Source organism: Phocoena phocoena, chromosome 5 (genome assembly GCF_963924675.1).
Source record: "Phocoena phocoena chromosome 5, mPhoPho1.1, whole genome shotgun sequence".
NCBI classification, from domain to species: domain Eukaryota; kingdom Metazoa; phylum Chordata; class Mammalia; order Artiodactyla; family Phocoenidae; genus Phocoena; species Phocoena phocoena.
This window is the reverse complement of record NC_089223.1, coordinates 78,096,944-78,112,862: the sequence shown is the minus strand read 5'-3', so window position 1 is coordinate 78,112,862 and position 15,919 is coordinate 78,096,944.

Genomic DNA, 15,919 nt, shown 5'->3' with positions numbered 1-15,919 from the left:
TTCTCTTGCTGCCTTTAGAATCATCTCATTAACTTTTGCCATTTTAATTATAATGTGTCTTGGTGTAGGTCTGTTTGGGTTTATCTTGTTTGGGACCCTCTGTACTTCATGTACCTGGATATCTTTTGGGGAAGTTTTCAGCCATAATTTCTTCATATACATTTTTGATCCCTTTTTCTCTTTCTTCCCCTTTTGGAATCCCTATTATGCAAAGATTGACATGCTTTACATTATCCCATAGGTATCTTATATTGCCTTTATTTTTATTTTTTTATTTGGCTTTCTGTATGCTATCCTGATTGGGTGATTTCCATTATTGTATCTTCCAGGTCACTTACTCGTTCTTCCACATTATTCATTCTGCCATTCATTGCCTTTAGCTTGGTTTTCATCTTGGCAAATGAGTTTTCTAATTTTTCTTGGTTCCTCTTTATAGTTTCTAGTTCCTTTTTATAGTACTCTGCATTTCTTTCAATCACCTTTCTTAATTCCTTCAGTATTTTCATTATCTCCTTTTTGAAATCGGTGTCTATAAGACTGAAGAGGTCTGTTTCATTGTTTATTCTTTCAGGGGAATTCTCTTGGTCTTTTAACTGGGAGTGGCTCCTCTGCTTCTTCACTGTACTTATATTTCTCTTTGTGAGTTTAGGAGAAAGAATTATCTACTGTGGTCTTTGAGGGTTATTTATATGTGGGAGCCTCCCTGTGTAGCTTGTGTGGGTTTAATATTTTTGGTGCAAGGGCTGTTTATAGTGTGGATGCCTATTGCCTATTTCCTCAGTGTGTGCTGGCTGTTATCCCCTTGATAGGGGGTGTGAAGATGGGGTGGCTGGTGCCCGGTCCTGGGGTTCTTGGTGGTGATGGCAGCTCACGTGTGCCCCCCCACCTAGAGCATGTGATGGGAGTGGAGGTGCCTCATGACTGCTCCTGGATTTTGGGAGGGCCACAGCAGCAGCTTGCAACTGCTCCTGGAATCCACCAGGGTGGCTTGCAACCTCTCCCGGAGTCTGCAAGGGTGGCAGCAGCTCACGACTGCTCCCAGAATCCAGGAGGGTGGTGGTGGTGGTGGCTTGCATCCACTTCTGTAGCAGGTGCTGACAGCAGCAGTGGCGGTGGCTTGTGATTGCTCCTGGAGCTCGTGTAGTTGGTGTCCTGCCACTTGAGAGCTCACACAGGGAAAAAGACTGCAATGGCAGATCCTGCCCTCCTCCACATCCCCCAAAACAAATGGCACCTAGTTTCTGAGGCACCTGGGCTTCCTCCACATACACCCTCAGTTGCAGTCACACAAGATCCCAGCACATTCAGGCTGCTTTCATGCAGCCCACCCCAGTCCTCTCCCTGGATCTGATCTCCAAAACCACAGCCTCAGAACCCAGCCACCCCCCCCACCCCCATACTGGTGGATGCACGTCTCCGGCTGGGGAATGCAAGGCAGTGGCACTGACCATCTGTGCAGGTCTCTCTCAGATCCAGCTGCTGCAAACTTGTTTGTGTATTCTTTTCTGAGGCTCTGAAGCTCCTCCTTTGTCCCAGCTGATCTCCTTGCTGGTGAGGGGACTTCCAGGGTGCAGGAAACTTTCCTCTTTCACAGCTCTCTCCCAGGGATGCAGGTCCATCCCAATTACTTTCTCACTTTTTTTTTTTTTTTTTTTGTCCTACCTGGTTTCATGGGGATTTTCTTGCCCTTTCAGCTGTCTGAGGTTTTCTTCCCACATTCAGTAGGCATTCTGTGAGAATCATTCCACATGTAGATGTATTTTTGAAGTACTTGTGGGAGAAGGTGAACTTCATGTACTACTACTCCACCATCTAGATACTCAATTCCTATCTTTTCTAATTAGTGTTTCCATTTCTTTGACATATACTGAGGAGTCGAATTTCTGGGTCATATGGTAGTTCTATTTTTTAGATTTTCTTTTTGTGGAAACTTTCATAATGTATTCTACAGTGGCTGCACCAATTTACATTCCCACCAATTTACATTCCCACCATCCCCACTAGAATTCCATTTTCTCATATCCTCACCAACATTAATTATTTGTGTTCTTTTTGGTGTGAGATGGTATTTCATGGTTTTAATTTGTATTGCTCCGATGATTAACTATGTTGAGGATCTTTTCATGTGCCTGTTGGCAATCTGCATATCTTCTTTGGAAAAATATCTATTTATATTTTCTGCCCATTTTAAAATTAGTTTATGTAGGGGGTTTTTTGATGTTGAGTGTATGATCTGTTTATATATTTTGGATATTAATTCCTTACTAGTCATATCATTTGCAAATGTTTTCTCCTAATCAGTAGGTTTTCCTTTTGTTTTGTCAATGATTTCCTTTGCTGTGCAAAAGGTCCTGTTTGGGATTAACATATACACACTACTATATATGAAATATATAACAAACAAGGGCCTACTGTATAGCACAGGGTGCTATACTCAATATCTTGAAATAGCCTATAATGGAAAAACAATCTGAAAAAGAATAGTTGTATATATTTATTTATTTATTTATTTATCTACCTATCTATCTATCTATATATATATAATTTCTTTGCTGTACACCTGAAACTAACACAACATTGTAAATCAACTATACTTCAATTTTAAAAAGTTTAATTAGGTCCCATTTGTTTATTTTTGCTTTTATTTCCTTTGCTTTAGGAGACAGATCCAAAAAATTATTGCTATGATTTACGTCAAAGACTGTTCCACCTATGTTTTTCTCCAGAAGTTTTATGAAGTCCTGTCTTATATTTAGGTTTTCTATATGATGTTAGAGAACATTCACATTTTATTCTTTTACATGTAGCTGTCCAGTATTCCCAGCACTAGTTATTGAAGAGACTGCCTTTTCTACATTTTATATTCTTGCTTCCTTTGTTGTAGATTAATTGACTGTAAATGTGTGGGTGTATTTCTGGGCTCTCTTTTCTGTTCCATTGACCTATGTGTTTGGTTTTGTGCCAGTACCATACAGTTTGATTATGCTAGCTTTGTGGTGTAGTCTGAAGTCAGGGAGCATGATTCCTCCAGTTCTGTTCTTATTTTTCAAGATCATTTTGGCTATTTGGGGTCTTCTGTGTTTCCATTCAAATTTTAAAATTATTTGTTGTAGTTCTGTGAAAAATGTAATTGGTATTTAGATAGGGATTACATTGAATCTGTAGATTGCCTTGGGTAGTATGGTCATTTTAAAAATGATAATTCTTCCAATCCATGAACGTAGTATATCTTTCCATCTGTTTCTGTTATATTCAATTTCTTACATCAGTGTTATATAGATTTCTGACTACAGGTATTTTACCTCCTTTAGTAGTTATTCCTAGGTATTTTATTCTTTTTGATGCAATTGTAATTGGGATTGCTACCTTAATTTCTCTTTCTGATGGTTCATTGTTACTGTATAGAAATGCAACACATTTGTGTATTAATGTTCTATTCTGCAACTTTACCTAATTTATTGATTAGGTCTAGTGGTTTTTTGGTGGCATTCTTAGGATTTTCTATTTATAGTATAATGTCATCTGCAAATACTGTCAGTTTTATTCTTCCTTTCCAATTTGGATTCCTTTTATTTCTTTTTCTTGTCTGATTGCTGTCACTAGGATTTCTGATTCTATGTTGAATAATAGCGGCGTGAGTAGGCATCTTGTCTTTTTCCTAATCTTAGAAGAAATGCTTTCAGCTTTTCACCATTGAGTATAATGTTAGCTGTGGGCTTGTCATATGTGGCTTTTATTATGTTAAGGTATGTTTCTGCTGTGCCCACTCTCTGGAGAGTTTTTATCATAAAAGATTGTTGAATCTTGTCAAAAGCTTTTTCTGCATGTATTGAGATGATCACATGGTTTTTAATACTTAATTTGTTAATGTGGTGTATCACACTGATTGATTTGTGGATATTGAAAAAGTCTTGCATCCCTAGGATAAATTCCACTTGATCATGGTGTATGATCCTTTTGATGTATTACTGAATTCAGTTTGCTACTGTTTTCTTGAGGATTTCTACATCTGTATTCATCAGTGATTTTGGCCTATAATTTTTTTTCTGTAGTGTCTTTGTGTGGCCTGGGTATTAGGGTGATGCCGACCTCACAGAATGTGTTTGGAAGTGTTCTTTCCTCTGTAATATTTTTGGAACAGTTTGAGAAGAATAGTTGTTAACTCTTCTCTAATTATTTATTAGAATTCACCGGTGAAGCCATCTGATCCTGGACTTTTGTTTGTTGGGAGTTTTTTTGTTGTTGTTGTTATTAATTTATATATATTTTATTACTGTTTCATTTTCATTACTGGTAATTGGTCTATGCATATTTTCTATTTCTTCCTCATTCAGTATTGGGAGATTGTACATGTCTAGGAATTTGTCCATTTCTTCTAGGTTGTCAATTTTATTGGTGTATAATTGCTCTTAGGAGATTTTTCTGATACTTTGTATATCTGTGTTGGTTGTAACTTCTCCTTTTTCATTTCTGATTATATTGATTTGGGCCCTCTCTCTTTTTTCTTTCTTTTTTTTTTTTAAAGTCTGGGTAAAGGTTTATCAATTTTGTTTATCTTTTCAAAGAACCAGCTCTTAATTTCATTGAGATTTTCTTTTTTTAATTTTCTGTTTTTCTTTTGTAAATTTCATTTAAGTTTGCTCTCATCTTTATGATTCCTTTCCTCCTTCTCACTTTGAGTTTTGTTTGTTCTTCTTTTTCTAGCTCCTTTAGGTATAAGTTTAGGGTGTTTATTTGAGATTTTTCTTGTTTCCTGAGGTAAGCTTGTATTGCTATAAACTTCCCTCTTAAAACTGCTTTTGCTGCATCCCTTATATTTTGGATCATTGTGTTTTCATTTTCATTTGTCTCCAGGTACGTTTTGATTTCCTTTTTGATTATATTCAGTGATCCATTGGTTGTTTAGTACCACATTGTTTAGCCTCCCTGTGTTTGTGTGTTTTGCAGTTTTTTTCTTGTAGTTGATTTCTGCTCTCACAGTGTTATGATTGAAAAAGATGCTTGATATTATTTCAGTCTTCTTAAATTTACTGAGACTTGTTTTGTGGCCTAGCATGTGATCTATCATGGAAATGTCCTATGTGCACTTGAAAAGATTGTGTATCTTTGCTGCTTTTGGATGGAATGTTCTGTGTGTGTTTGTGTGTGTGTGTGTTTGTGTGTATAAAATGCATCTTGTATAATGTGTCATATAATGCCAGTGTTTCCTTATTGATTTTCTGTCTGGATGGTCTGTCCATTGATGTAAGTGGGTGTTAAAGACCCCTAGTATTATTGTGTTACTGTTGATTTCTACCTTTATGTCTGTTAATATTTGCTTTATGTATTTATGTGCTCCATGTTGAGTGCATATATATTTACAATTGTTATATCTTCTTCTTGGATTGATCCTTTATCATTATGTAATGTCTTTCTTTGTCTCTTATAACAGTCTTTATTTTAAAGTCTAATATAAGTATTGCTACCCCAGCTTTCTTTTGATTTCCATATTCATGGAATAGCTTTTTCTATTCCCTCACTTTCAGTCTGTGTGTGTCTTTAGATCTGAAGGGAATTTCTTGTAGGCAGCATATATACATACAGGTCTCGGTTTTATCCATTCAGCCACTCTGTGTCTTTTGATTGGAGGTTTTAGTCCATTTACATCTAAAATAATTTAAAATACCTTTAAAATAATTATTGATATGTGTATTTTTATTGCCATTTTGTTAACTATTTTCAGGTTGTTTTTTTGTAGGTGCTTTTTGTTCCTTTCTTCTTCTTTTATTCTATTCTCTTGAGGTTTGATGACTATCTTTGGTGTTATGTTTGGATTTCTTTTTGTGTGTATCTATCATAGATTTTTGGTTTGTGGTTACCATGAGGTTTAGCAATCTATATATACATATGATTGTTTTAAGTTGCTGATCTCTTAATTTCAAATGCATTTTTAAAACCCTGCATTTGTACTCTCTTCCCTCATGATTACTCTTTTTGATATATTTTATGTCTGACTGTTTTGTGTATCCCTTATCTGCTTATTGTGGATATAAATGATTTTACTACTTTTGTCTTTTACCCTTCCTACTACCTTTGTGCATGGATGATTTTCTACCTTTACTATAAGTTTGCCTTTACTGATAAGCTTTTAGTTTTTGTGATTGTCGTGTTTCTTGTTGCGTCTTTTTCTGTTTTACTTAGTGAAGTTCCTTTAACGTTTCTTGTAAACCTTGTTTGGTGGTATTGAACTCTTGTAGCTTTTGCTTCTCTGTGAAGCTTTTGATCTCTCCATCAAATCTGAATAAGAGCCTTTCTGGGTGGAGTATTCTTGGTAGTAGGATTTTCCCTTTCTCACTTTGAATATATTGTGCCATTCCCTTCTGGCCTAACAGAGTTTCTGGTGAAAAGTCAGCTGATAGCCTTAAGGGAGTTACCTTGTACTTTATACGTTGCTTTTACCTTGCTGCTTTAAATATTCTGTCTTTATCCTTAATTTTTGCCATTTTAGTTACAATGTGTTTTGATCTGTCTTCTTTGGGTTAATTCTGTGTAAGACTCTCTGTGCCTCCTGAACTTGGGTGTCTGCTTCCTTTCCCAGGTTAGGGATGTTTTTAGCTATTCTATCTCTAATTATGTTCTTAGCCCCTTTATCTGTCTCTTCTCCTTCTGCAACCCCTATAATGAAAATATTAGTGGACCTGATATTTTCCCAGTGGTCTCCTACACAGTTTTCATTTCTTTTCATTCTTTTTTTCCATTTTTAGTTCAGCATCAGTGATTTCCATGACTCTGTCTTCCAGCTCGCTGATCCATTCCTCTGGATTACTTAGTCCATCATTGTTTCCTTCTAGTGTATTTTTCATTTTAGTTATTTTATTCTTGTTTGGTTATTCTTTATATTTTCTAACTCTGTTAAAAACTTCTAACTTCTTGCTCTGTGCATATGTTCTTCTCGGTTATTCTTTTTTTTTTTTAAACATCTTTATTGGGGTATAATTGCTTTACAATGGTATGTCAGTTTCTGCTTTATAACAAAGTGAATCAGTTATACATATACATATGTTCCCATATCTCTTCTCTCTTGCGTCTCCCTCCCTCCCACCCTCCCTATCCCACCCCTCCAGGTGGTCACAAAGCACCGAGCCGATATCCCTGTGCCATGCAGCTGCTTCCCACTAGCTATCTACCTTACGTTTGTTAGTGTATATATGTCCATGACTCTCTCTCGCCCTGTCACAGCTCACCCTTCCCCCTCCCCATATCCTCAAGTCCGTTCTCTAGTAGGTCTGTGTCTTTATTCCTGTCTTACCCTAGGATCTTCATGACATTTTTTTCCCTTAAATTCCATATATATGTGTTAGCATACGGTATTTGTCTTTCTCCTTCTGACTTACTTCACTCTGTATGACAGACTCTAGGTCTATCTACCTCATTACAAATAGCTCAATTTCGTTTCTTTTTATGGCTGAGTAATATTCCATTGTATATATGTGCCACATCTTCTTTATCCATTAGTCTGATGATGGGCACTTAGGTTGTTTCCATCTCCGGGCTATTGTAAATACAGCTGCAATGAATATTTTGATACATGACTCTTTTTGAATTTTGGTTTTCTCAGTGTATATGCCCAGTAGTGGGATTGCTGGGTCATATGGTAGTTCTATTTGTAGTTTTTTAAGGAACCTCCATACTGGCTGAACCAATTCACATTCCCACCAGCAGTGCAAGAGTGTTCCCTTTTCTTCACACCCTCTCCAGCATTTATTGTTTCTAGATATTTTGATGATGGCCATTCTGACTGGTGTGAGATGATATCTCATTGTAGTTTTGATTTGCATTTCTCTAATGATTAATGATGTTGAGCATTCTTTCATGTGTTTGTTGGCAGTCTGTATATCTTCTTTGGAGAAATGGCTATTTAGGTCTTCTCCCCATTTTTGGATTGGGTTGTTTGGTTTTTTGTTATTGAGCTGCATGAGCTGGTTGTAAATTTTGGAGATTAACCCTTTGTCAGTTGCTTCATTTGCAAATATTTTCTCCCATTCTGAGCAAAAGCTTTGAAGTTTCCTTAGGTCCCATTTGTTTGTTTTTGTTTTTATTTCCATTTCTCTGGGAGGTGGGTCAAAAAGGATCCTGCTGTGATTTATGTCATAGACTGTTCTGCCTATGTTTTCCTCTAAGAGATTGATAGTTTCTGGCCTTACATTTAGGTCTTTAATCCATTTTGAGCTTATTTTTGTGTATGGTGTTAGGGAGTGATCTAATCTCATACTTTTACATGTATCTGTCCAGTTTTCCTAGCATCACTTATTGAAGAGGCTGTCATTTCTCCACTATACATTCCTGCCACCTTTATCAAAGATAAGGTGTCCATATGTGCATGGGTTTATCTCTGGGCTTTCTATCCTGTTCCTTTGATCTACCTTTCTGTTTTTGTGCCAGAACCATACTGTCTTGATTACTGTAACTTTGTAGTATAGTCTGAAGTCAGGGAGCCTGATTTCTCCAGCTCCGTTTTTCGTTCTCAAGATTGCTTTGGCTATTCGGGGTCTTCTGTGTTTCCATACAAATTGTGAAATTTTTTGTTCTAAGTCTGTGTAAAATGCCAGTGGTAGTTTGATAGGGATTGCATTGAATCTGTCAATAGCTTGGGGTAGTAGAGTCATTTTCACAATATTCATTCTTCCAATCCAAGAACATGGTATATCTCTCCATCTATTTGTATCATCTTTAATTTCTTTCATCAGTGTCTTATAATTTTCTGCATACAGGTCTTTTGTCTCCTTAGGTAGGTTTATTCCTAGATATTTTATTCTTTTTGTTGCAATGGTAAATGGGAGTGTTTTCTTGATTTCACTTTCAGATTTTTCATCATTAGGGTATAGGAATGCCAGAGATTTCTGTGCATTAATTTTGTATCCTGGTACTTTACCAAATTCATTGATTAGCTCTAGTAGTTTTCTGGTAGCATCTTTAGGATTCTCTATGTATAGTATCATGTCATCTGCAAACAGTGACAGCTTTACTTCTTCTTGTCCGATTTGGATTCCTTTTATTTCCTTTTCTTCTCTGATTGCTGTGGCTAAAACTTCCAAAACTATGTTGAATAAGAGTGTTGAGAGTGGGCAACCTTGTCATGTTCCTGATCTTAGTGGAAATGCTTTCAGTTTTTCACCATTGAGGATGATGTTGGCTGTGGGCTTGTCATATATGGCCTTTATTATGTTGAGGAAAGTTCCCTCTATGCCTACTTTCTGCAGGGTTTTTATCATAAATGGGTGTTGAATTTTGTCAAAAGCTTTCTCTGCATCTATTGAGATGATCATATGGTTTTTCTCCTTCAATTTGTTAATATGGTTTATCACATTGATAGATTTGCATATATTGAAGAATCCTTGCATTCCTGGAATAAACCCCACTTGATCATGGTGTATGATCCTTTTAATGTGCTGTTGGATTCTGTTAGCTAGTATTTTGTTGAGGATTTTTACATCTCTGTTCATCAGTGATATTGACCTGTAGTTTTCTTTCTTTGTGACATCCTTGTCTGGTTTTGTATCAAGGTGATGGTGGCCTCGTAGAAGGAATTTGGGAGTGTCCCTCCCTCTGCTATATTTTGGAAGAGTTTGAGAAGGATAGGTGTTAGCTCTTCTGTATGTGTTTGATAGAATTCGCCTGTGAAGCCATCTGGTCCTGGGCTTTAGTTTGTTGGGAGTTTTTAAATCACAGTTTCAATTTCAGTGCTTGTGATTGGTCTGTTCATATTTTCTATTTCTTCCTGATTCAGTCTTGGCAGGTTGTGCATTTCTAAGAATTTGTCCATTTCTTCCAGATTGTCCATATTATAGGCATAGAGTTGCTTGTAGTAGTCTCTCATGATCTTTTTTATTTCTGCAGTGTCAGTTGTTACTTCTTTTTCATTTCTAATTCTATTGATTTGAGTCTTCTCCCTGTTTTTCTTGATGAGTCTGGCTAGTGGTTTATCTATTTTGTTTATCTTCTCAAAGAACCAGCTTTTAGTTTTATTGATCTTTGCTATTGTTTCCCTCATTTCTTTTTCATTTATTTCTGATCTGATTTTTATGATTTCTTTCCTTCTGCTAGCTTTGGGGTTTTTTTGTTCTTCTTTCTCTAATTGCTTGAGGTGCAAGGTTAGGTTGTTTATTCGAGATGTTTCCTGCTCCTTAAGGTGGGCTTGTATTGCTATAAACTTCCCCCTTAGAACTGCTTTTGCTGAATCCCATAGGTTTTGGGTCGTTGTGTCTCCATTGTCATTTGTTTCTAGGTATTTTTTAATTTCTTCTTTGATTTCTTCAGTGATCACTTCATTATTAAGTTGTGTATTGTTTAGCCTCCATGTGTTTGTATTTTTTACAGATCTTTTCCTGTAATTGATATCTAGTCTCATGGCGTTGTGGTCGGGAAAGATACTTGATACAATTTCGATTTTCTTAAATTTACCAAGGCTTGATTTGTGACCCAAGATATGATCTATCCTGTAGAATGTTCCATGAGCACTTGAGAAAAATGTGTATTCTGTTGTTTTTGGATGGAATGTCCTATAAATATCAAGTCCATCTTGTTTAATGTACCATTTAAAGCTTGTGTTTCCTTATTTATTTTCATTTTGGATGATCTGTCCATGGGTGAAAGTGGGGTGTTAAAGTTCCCTACTATGAATGTGTTACTATTTCCCCTTTTATGGCAGTTAGTATTTGCCTTATGTATTGAGGTGCTCCTATGTTGGGTGAATAAATATTTACAATTGTTATATCTTCTTCTTGGATTGATCCCTTGATCATTCTGTAGTGTCCTTCATTGTCTCTTCTAATAGACTGTATTTTAGAGTCTATTTTGTCTGATATGAGAATTGCTACTCCAGCTTTCTTTTGGTTTCCATTTGCATGGAATATCTTTTCCATCCCCTTTCAGTCTGTATGTGTCTCTAGGTCTGAAGTGGGTCTCTTGTAGACAGCATATATAAGGGTCTTGTTTTTGTGTCCATTCAGCCAATCTGTGTCTTTTGGTGGGAGCATTTAGTCCATTTACATTTAAGGTAATTATCGATATGTATGTTCCTATTCCTATTTTCTTAATTGTTTTGGGTTTGTTATTGTAGGTCTTTTCCTTCTCTTGTGCTTCTTTCCTAAAGAAGTTCCTTTAGCATTTGTTGTAAAGCTGGTTTGGTGGTGCTGATCTTTCTCAGCTTTTGCTTGTCTGTAAAGATTTTAATTTCTCCATCAAATCTGAATGAGATCCTTGCTGGGTAGAGTAGTCTTGGCTGCAGGTTTTTCTCCTTCATCACTTTCAGTATGTCCTGCCACTCCCTTCTGGCTTGCAGGGTTTCTCCTGAGAGATCAGCTATTAACCTTATGGGGATTCCCTTGTGTGTTATTTGTTGTTTTTCCCTTGCTGCTTTTAATATGCTTTCTTTGTATTTAAATTTTGACAGTTTGATTAATATGTGTCTTGGCAAATTTCTCTCTGGATTTATCCTGTATGGGACTCTCTGTGCTTCCTGGACTTGATTAACTATTTCCTATCCCATATCAGGGAAGTTTTCAACTATAGTCTCTTCAAATATCTTCTCAGTCCCTTTCTTTTTTGTCTTCTTCTTCTGGGACCCCTGTAATTCGAATGTTGTTGCCTTTAATGTTGTCCCAGAGGTCTCTGAGACTGTCCTCAGTTCTTTTCTTTCTTTTTTCTTTATTCTGCTCTGCAGTAGTTATTTCCACTATTTTATCTTCCAGGTCACTTATCCATTCTTTTGCCTCAGTTATTCTGCTATTGATCCCTTCTAGAGAACGTTTAATTTCATTTATTGTGTTGTTCATCATTGTTTCATCTTTATTTCTTCAGGTCCTTGTTAACTGTTTCTTGCATTTTGTCCATTCTATTTCCAAGATTTTGGATCATCCTTACTATCATTATTGTGAATTCTTTTTCAGGTAGACTGCCTATTTCCTCTTCATTTGTTAGGTCTGGTGGGTTTTTATCTTGCTCCTTCATCTGCTGTGTGTTTCTCTGTCTTCTCATTTTGCTTATCTTACTGTGTTTGGGGTCTCCTTTTTGCAGGCTGCAGGTTCGTAGTTGCCGCTGTTTTTGATGTCTGTCCCCAGTGGCTAAGGTTGGTCAGTGGGTTGTGTAGGCTTCCTGGTGGAGGGGACTAGTGCCTGTGTTCTGGTGGATGAGGCTGGATCTTGTCTCTCTAGTGGGCAGGTCCACGTCTGGTGGTGTGTTTTGGGGTGTCTGTGGACTTATTATGATTTTAGGCAGCCTCTCTGCTAATGGGTGGGGTTGTGTTCCTGTTTTGCTAGTTGTTTGGCATAGGTTGTCCAGCACTGTAGCTTGCTGGTCATTGAGTGAAGCTGGGTGCTGGTGTTAAGATGGAGGTCTCTGGGAGATTTTCGCCGTTTGATATTATGTGGAGCTGGGAGGTCTCTTGTTGATCAGTGTTCTGAAGTTGGCTCTCCCACCTCAGAGGCAGAGCCCTGACTCCTGGCTGGAGCACCAAGAGCCTTTCATCCACATAGCTCAGAATAAAAGGGAGCAAAAGTAGAGAGAATTAATAGAAGTATGAAGAAAGAAAGGAGGGAAGGAAGGAAGGAAGGTAGGAAGGAAGAAAGAAAGAAGCAAAGAAGGAAGACAAGAAGGAAAGAAAGGAGGGAGGGAGGAAGGAAGGAAGGAGGGAAGGAATGAAAAAAGACAGAAAGAAAGAAGATACAGTAAAATAAAGTATAATAAAGTTATTGAATTAAAAATTATTTACAAAAAAAAACAAGGGACGGATAGAATCTTAGGACAAATGTTGGAAGCAAAGCTATACAGACAAAATCTTACACAGAAGCATACACATACACCCTCACAAAAAGAGGTAAAGGGGAAAAAATCATAAATCTTGCTCTCAGAGACCAACTCCTCAATTTGGGATGATTCGTTGTCTAAAGGAGGGAAGGAAGGAAGGAAAGAAAGAAAGGAAGAAAGAAAGAAAGAAAGAACAAAGGTAAAGTATAATAAAGTTATTAAAATTAATTATTAAGAAAAAAAATTAAAAAAAAAACCATGGACGGATAGAACCCTAGGACAAATGGTGGAAGCAAAGCTATACACACAAGATCTCACACAGAAGCATACACATTCACAAAAAGAGGAAAAGGGGAAAAAATCATAAATCTTGCTCTCGAAGCCCACCTCCTCAATTTGGGATGATTCATTGTCTATTCATGTATTCCACAGATGCAGGTACATCAAGTTGATTGTGGAGCTTTAATCCGCTGTTTCTGAGGCTGCTGGGAGAGATTTCCCTTTCTCTTCTTTATTCTCACAGCTCACAGGGGCTCAGCTTTGGATTTGGCCCTGTCTCTGCGTGTAGGTCGCTGGAGGGCGTCTGTTCTTCGCTCAGACAGGACGGGGTTAAGGGAGCCGCTGATTCGGGGGCTCTGGCTCACTCAGGCCGGGGGTGGGGGGGGAGGGAGGGGCACTGCATGTGGGGCGGGCCTGTGGCGGCAGAGGCCGGCGTGACGTTACACCAGCCTGAGGCCCGCCGTGCGTTCTCCCGGGGAAGTTGTCCCTGGATCCCGGGAACCTGGCAATCCAGGCTCCCCTGGCGATCCAGGCTCCCCGTGGCGGGCTGCACAGGCTTCCCGGAAGAGGGGTGTGGATAGTGACCTGTGCTCACACACAGGCCCCTTGGTGGCGGCAGCAGCAGCCTTAGCGTCTCCCGCCAGTCCCTGGGGTCCGTGCTTTTAGCCGCGGCTCGCGCCCATCTCTGGGGTCCGCGTTTAGACACGGCTCACGCCAGTCTCTGGAGTTCGCGCTTTTAGCCGCGGCTCGCGCCCGTCTCTGGAGTTCCTTTAAGCAGTGCTCTTAAACCCCTCTCCTCGTGCACCAGGAAACAAAGAGGGAAGAAAAAGTCTCTTGCCTCTTCAGCAGGTGCAGACTTGTCCCCGGACTCCCTCCCGGCTAGCCGTGGTGCACTAACCCCTTCAGGCTATGTTCAAGCCGCCAACCCCAGTCCTCTCCCTGCGCTCCGACCGAAACCCCAGCCTAGCTCACAGCCCCTCCCGCCCCAGCGGGTGAGCAGACAAGCCTCTCGGGCTGGTGAGTGCCGGTCGGCACCGATACTCTGTGCAGGAATCTCTCCGCTTTGCCATCTGCACCCCTGTTGCTGTGCACTCCTCCGCGGCTTTGAAGCTCCCCCCTCTGCCTCCCACAGTCTCTGCCCACGAAGGGGCTTCCTAGTGTGTGGAAACTTTTCCTCCTTCACAGCTCCCTCCCACTGGTGCAGGTGCCGTGCCTATTCTTTTGTTTCTGTTTTTCCTTTTTTCTTTTGCCCTACCCAGGTACGTGGGGAGTTTCTTGCCTTTTGGGAGGTCTGAGGTCTTCTGCCAGCGTTCAGTAGGTGTTCTGTAGGAGTTGTTCCACGTGTAGGTGTATTTCTAGTGTATCTGTGGGGAGGAAGGTGATCTCCGCGTCTTACTCTTCCGCCATCTTCAAGGTCCCCCTCCCTTGTTCTTTGATCATCTTTTCAATCACTACCCTGAACTCTTTCTCAGGTACATTGTCTATACCCACTTCACTTAGTTCTTCTGGAGTTTTATCTTGTTCCTTCCTTTGGAATATGTTCCTCTATCATTTCATTTTGCTTAACTTGGTTTTTATGTATCTGGTAGGTTATGTATCTGGTACGTTTCCTGACCTTGGAGAGTGACATTTTAAAGGAGAAGTCCTATGCATGCCAGCAGTGCAATTCTCTCTCTTTGCCAGAGCTATATGCTTTACGGTTCCACCCCATGAGGGCTGTATGGATCTTTGTATTGTGGCAGGCTGACTAGCCTAGAGCAGTTCCTGTCTCTTGTTGGGATCATTGTCCTTCAAGCTACTTTATTATACCATGACTTCATTTATTCAACATATCCTTCAGTAGTGACTATAGGCTATGTTATAGGCACTGTTCTATATACTGGGAATATAGTGGTGAACCTAAGATTCTGCACTGGCTGAGTTACATTCTGATGTAGCTAATTAGACCATTAACACATATACTAATAATATGTAAATTGTCAGGTGATAAGTCCTATGATGTAAACAAAAATAAGATAAAGGGGATAGAAGATGATGATGTCATTTTATATGAGATGTTCAGAGGAAGTCTGTCTGGTAAGGAGACATTTAATGATGCTTTAGATATGGTATATTTGAGATGACAGTTGGACACTCAAGTGGAGATGTAAATTACTCAGTCTTGAACCCAGTGAGTAGGTCCAGACTGTAGTTAAACAGATGGGATAGCTGGAAGATGTACTGTATTTAAAGCTATGAGATTGGATGAGTATCCAGTAGAGGATCAGAGAAGACTGACTAGTGAAGGAGGAAAACTACAAGATAATGGTGTCCTGGAGACCAATCCTAGAATGTATTGCACAAAGGAGGGGAGACAAACTGTATAAAATTGCTACAGATAGTGATGGGTCAAGTATGATGATTGAAAACTGACCATTTAGATTGGCAATGAGGTTGTTCTGACTTTGAGAATAGTAGTTATGGTAGAATAATGGGAAACAAAATGTTGAATGAAGAGGGTTTAAAGAAAGAATGGGAGGGAAAAAGTAGAAGGCAGGAAGTGAGACAAATTTTACCAAGAGATTTGTTGCAAACAGAAGTCAAATGAAGCATTAGCTGGAGGGGAAGATGAGATTCCCTCCAATGAGATATGTCACTTTTTTCTGAGCAATATTAGTGATGATCTGATCTCAGGATCATGGTTTGGCTTATCTGGGTTGATTGAAATGACTTTTTGTCTCTCCCTAGTTTAGTGAATGCTCAGTTATTTAACTGAAGACCTCTCTGTGTTGTTCTTTGAAAGGATTAACAATATTTTCTATCAATCCAGTTTTGGGAACAATCAGCATCTTCACTTTTCTGGAATAGTGGTTCTTCA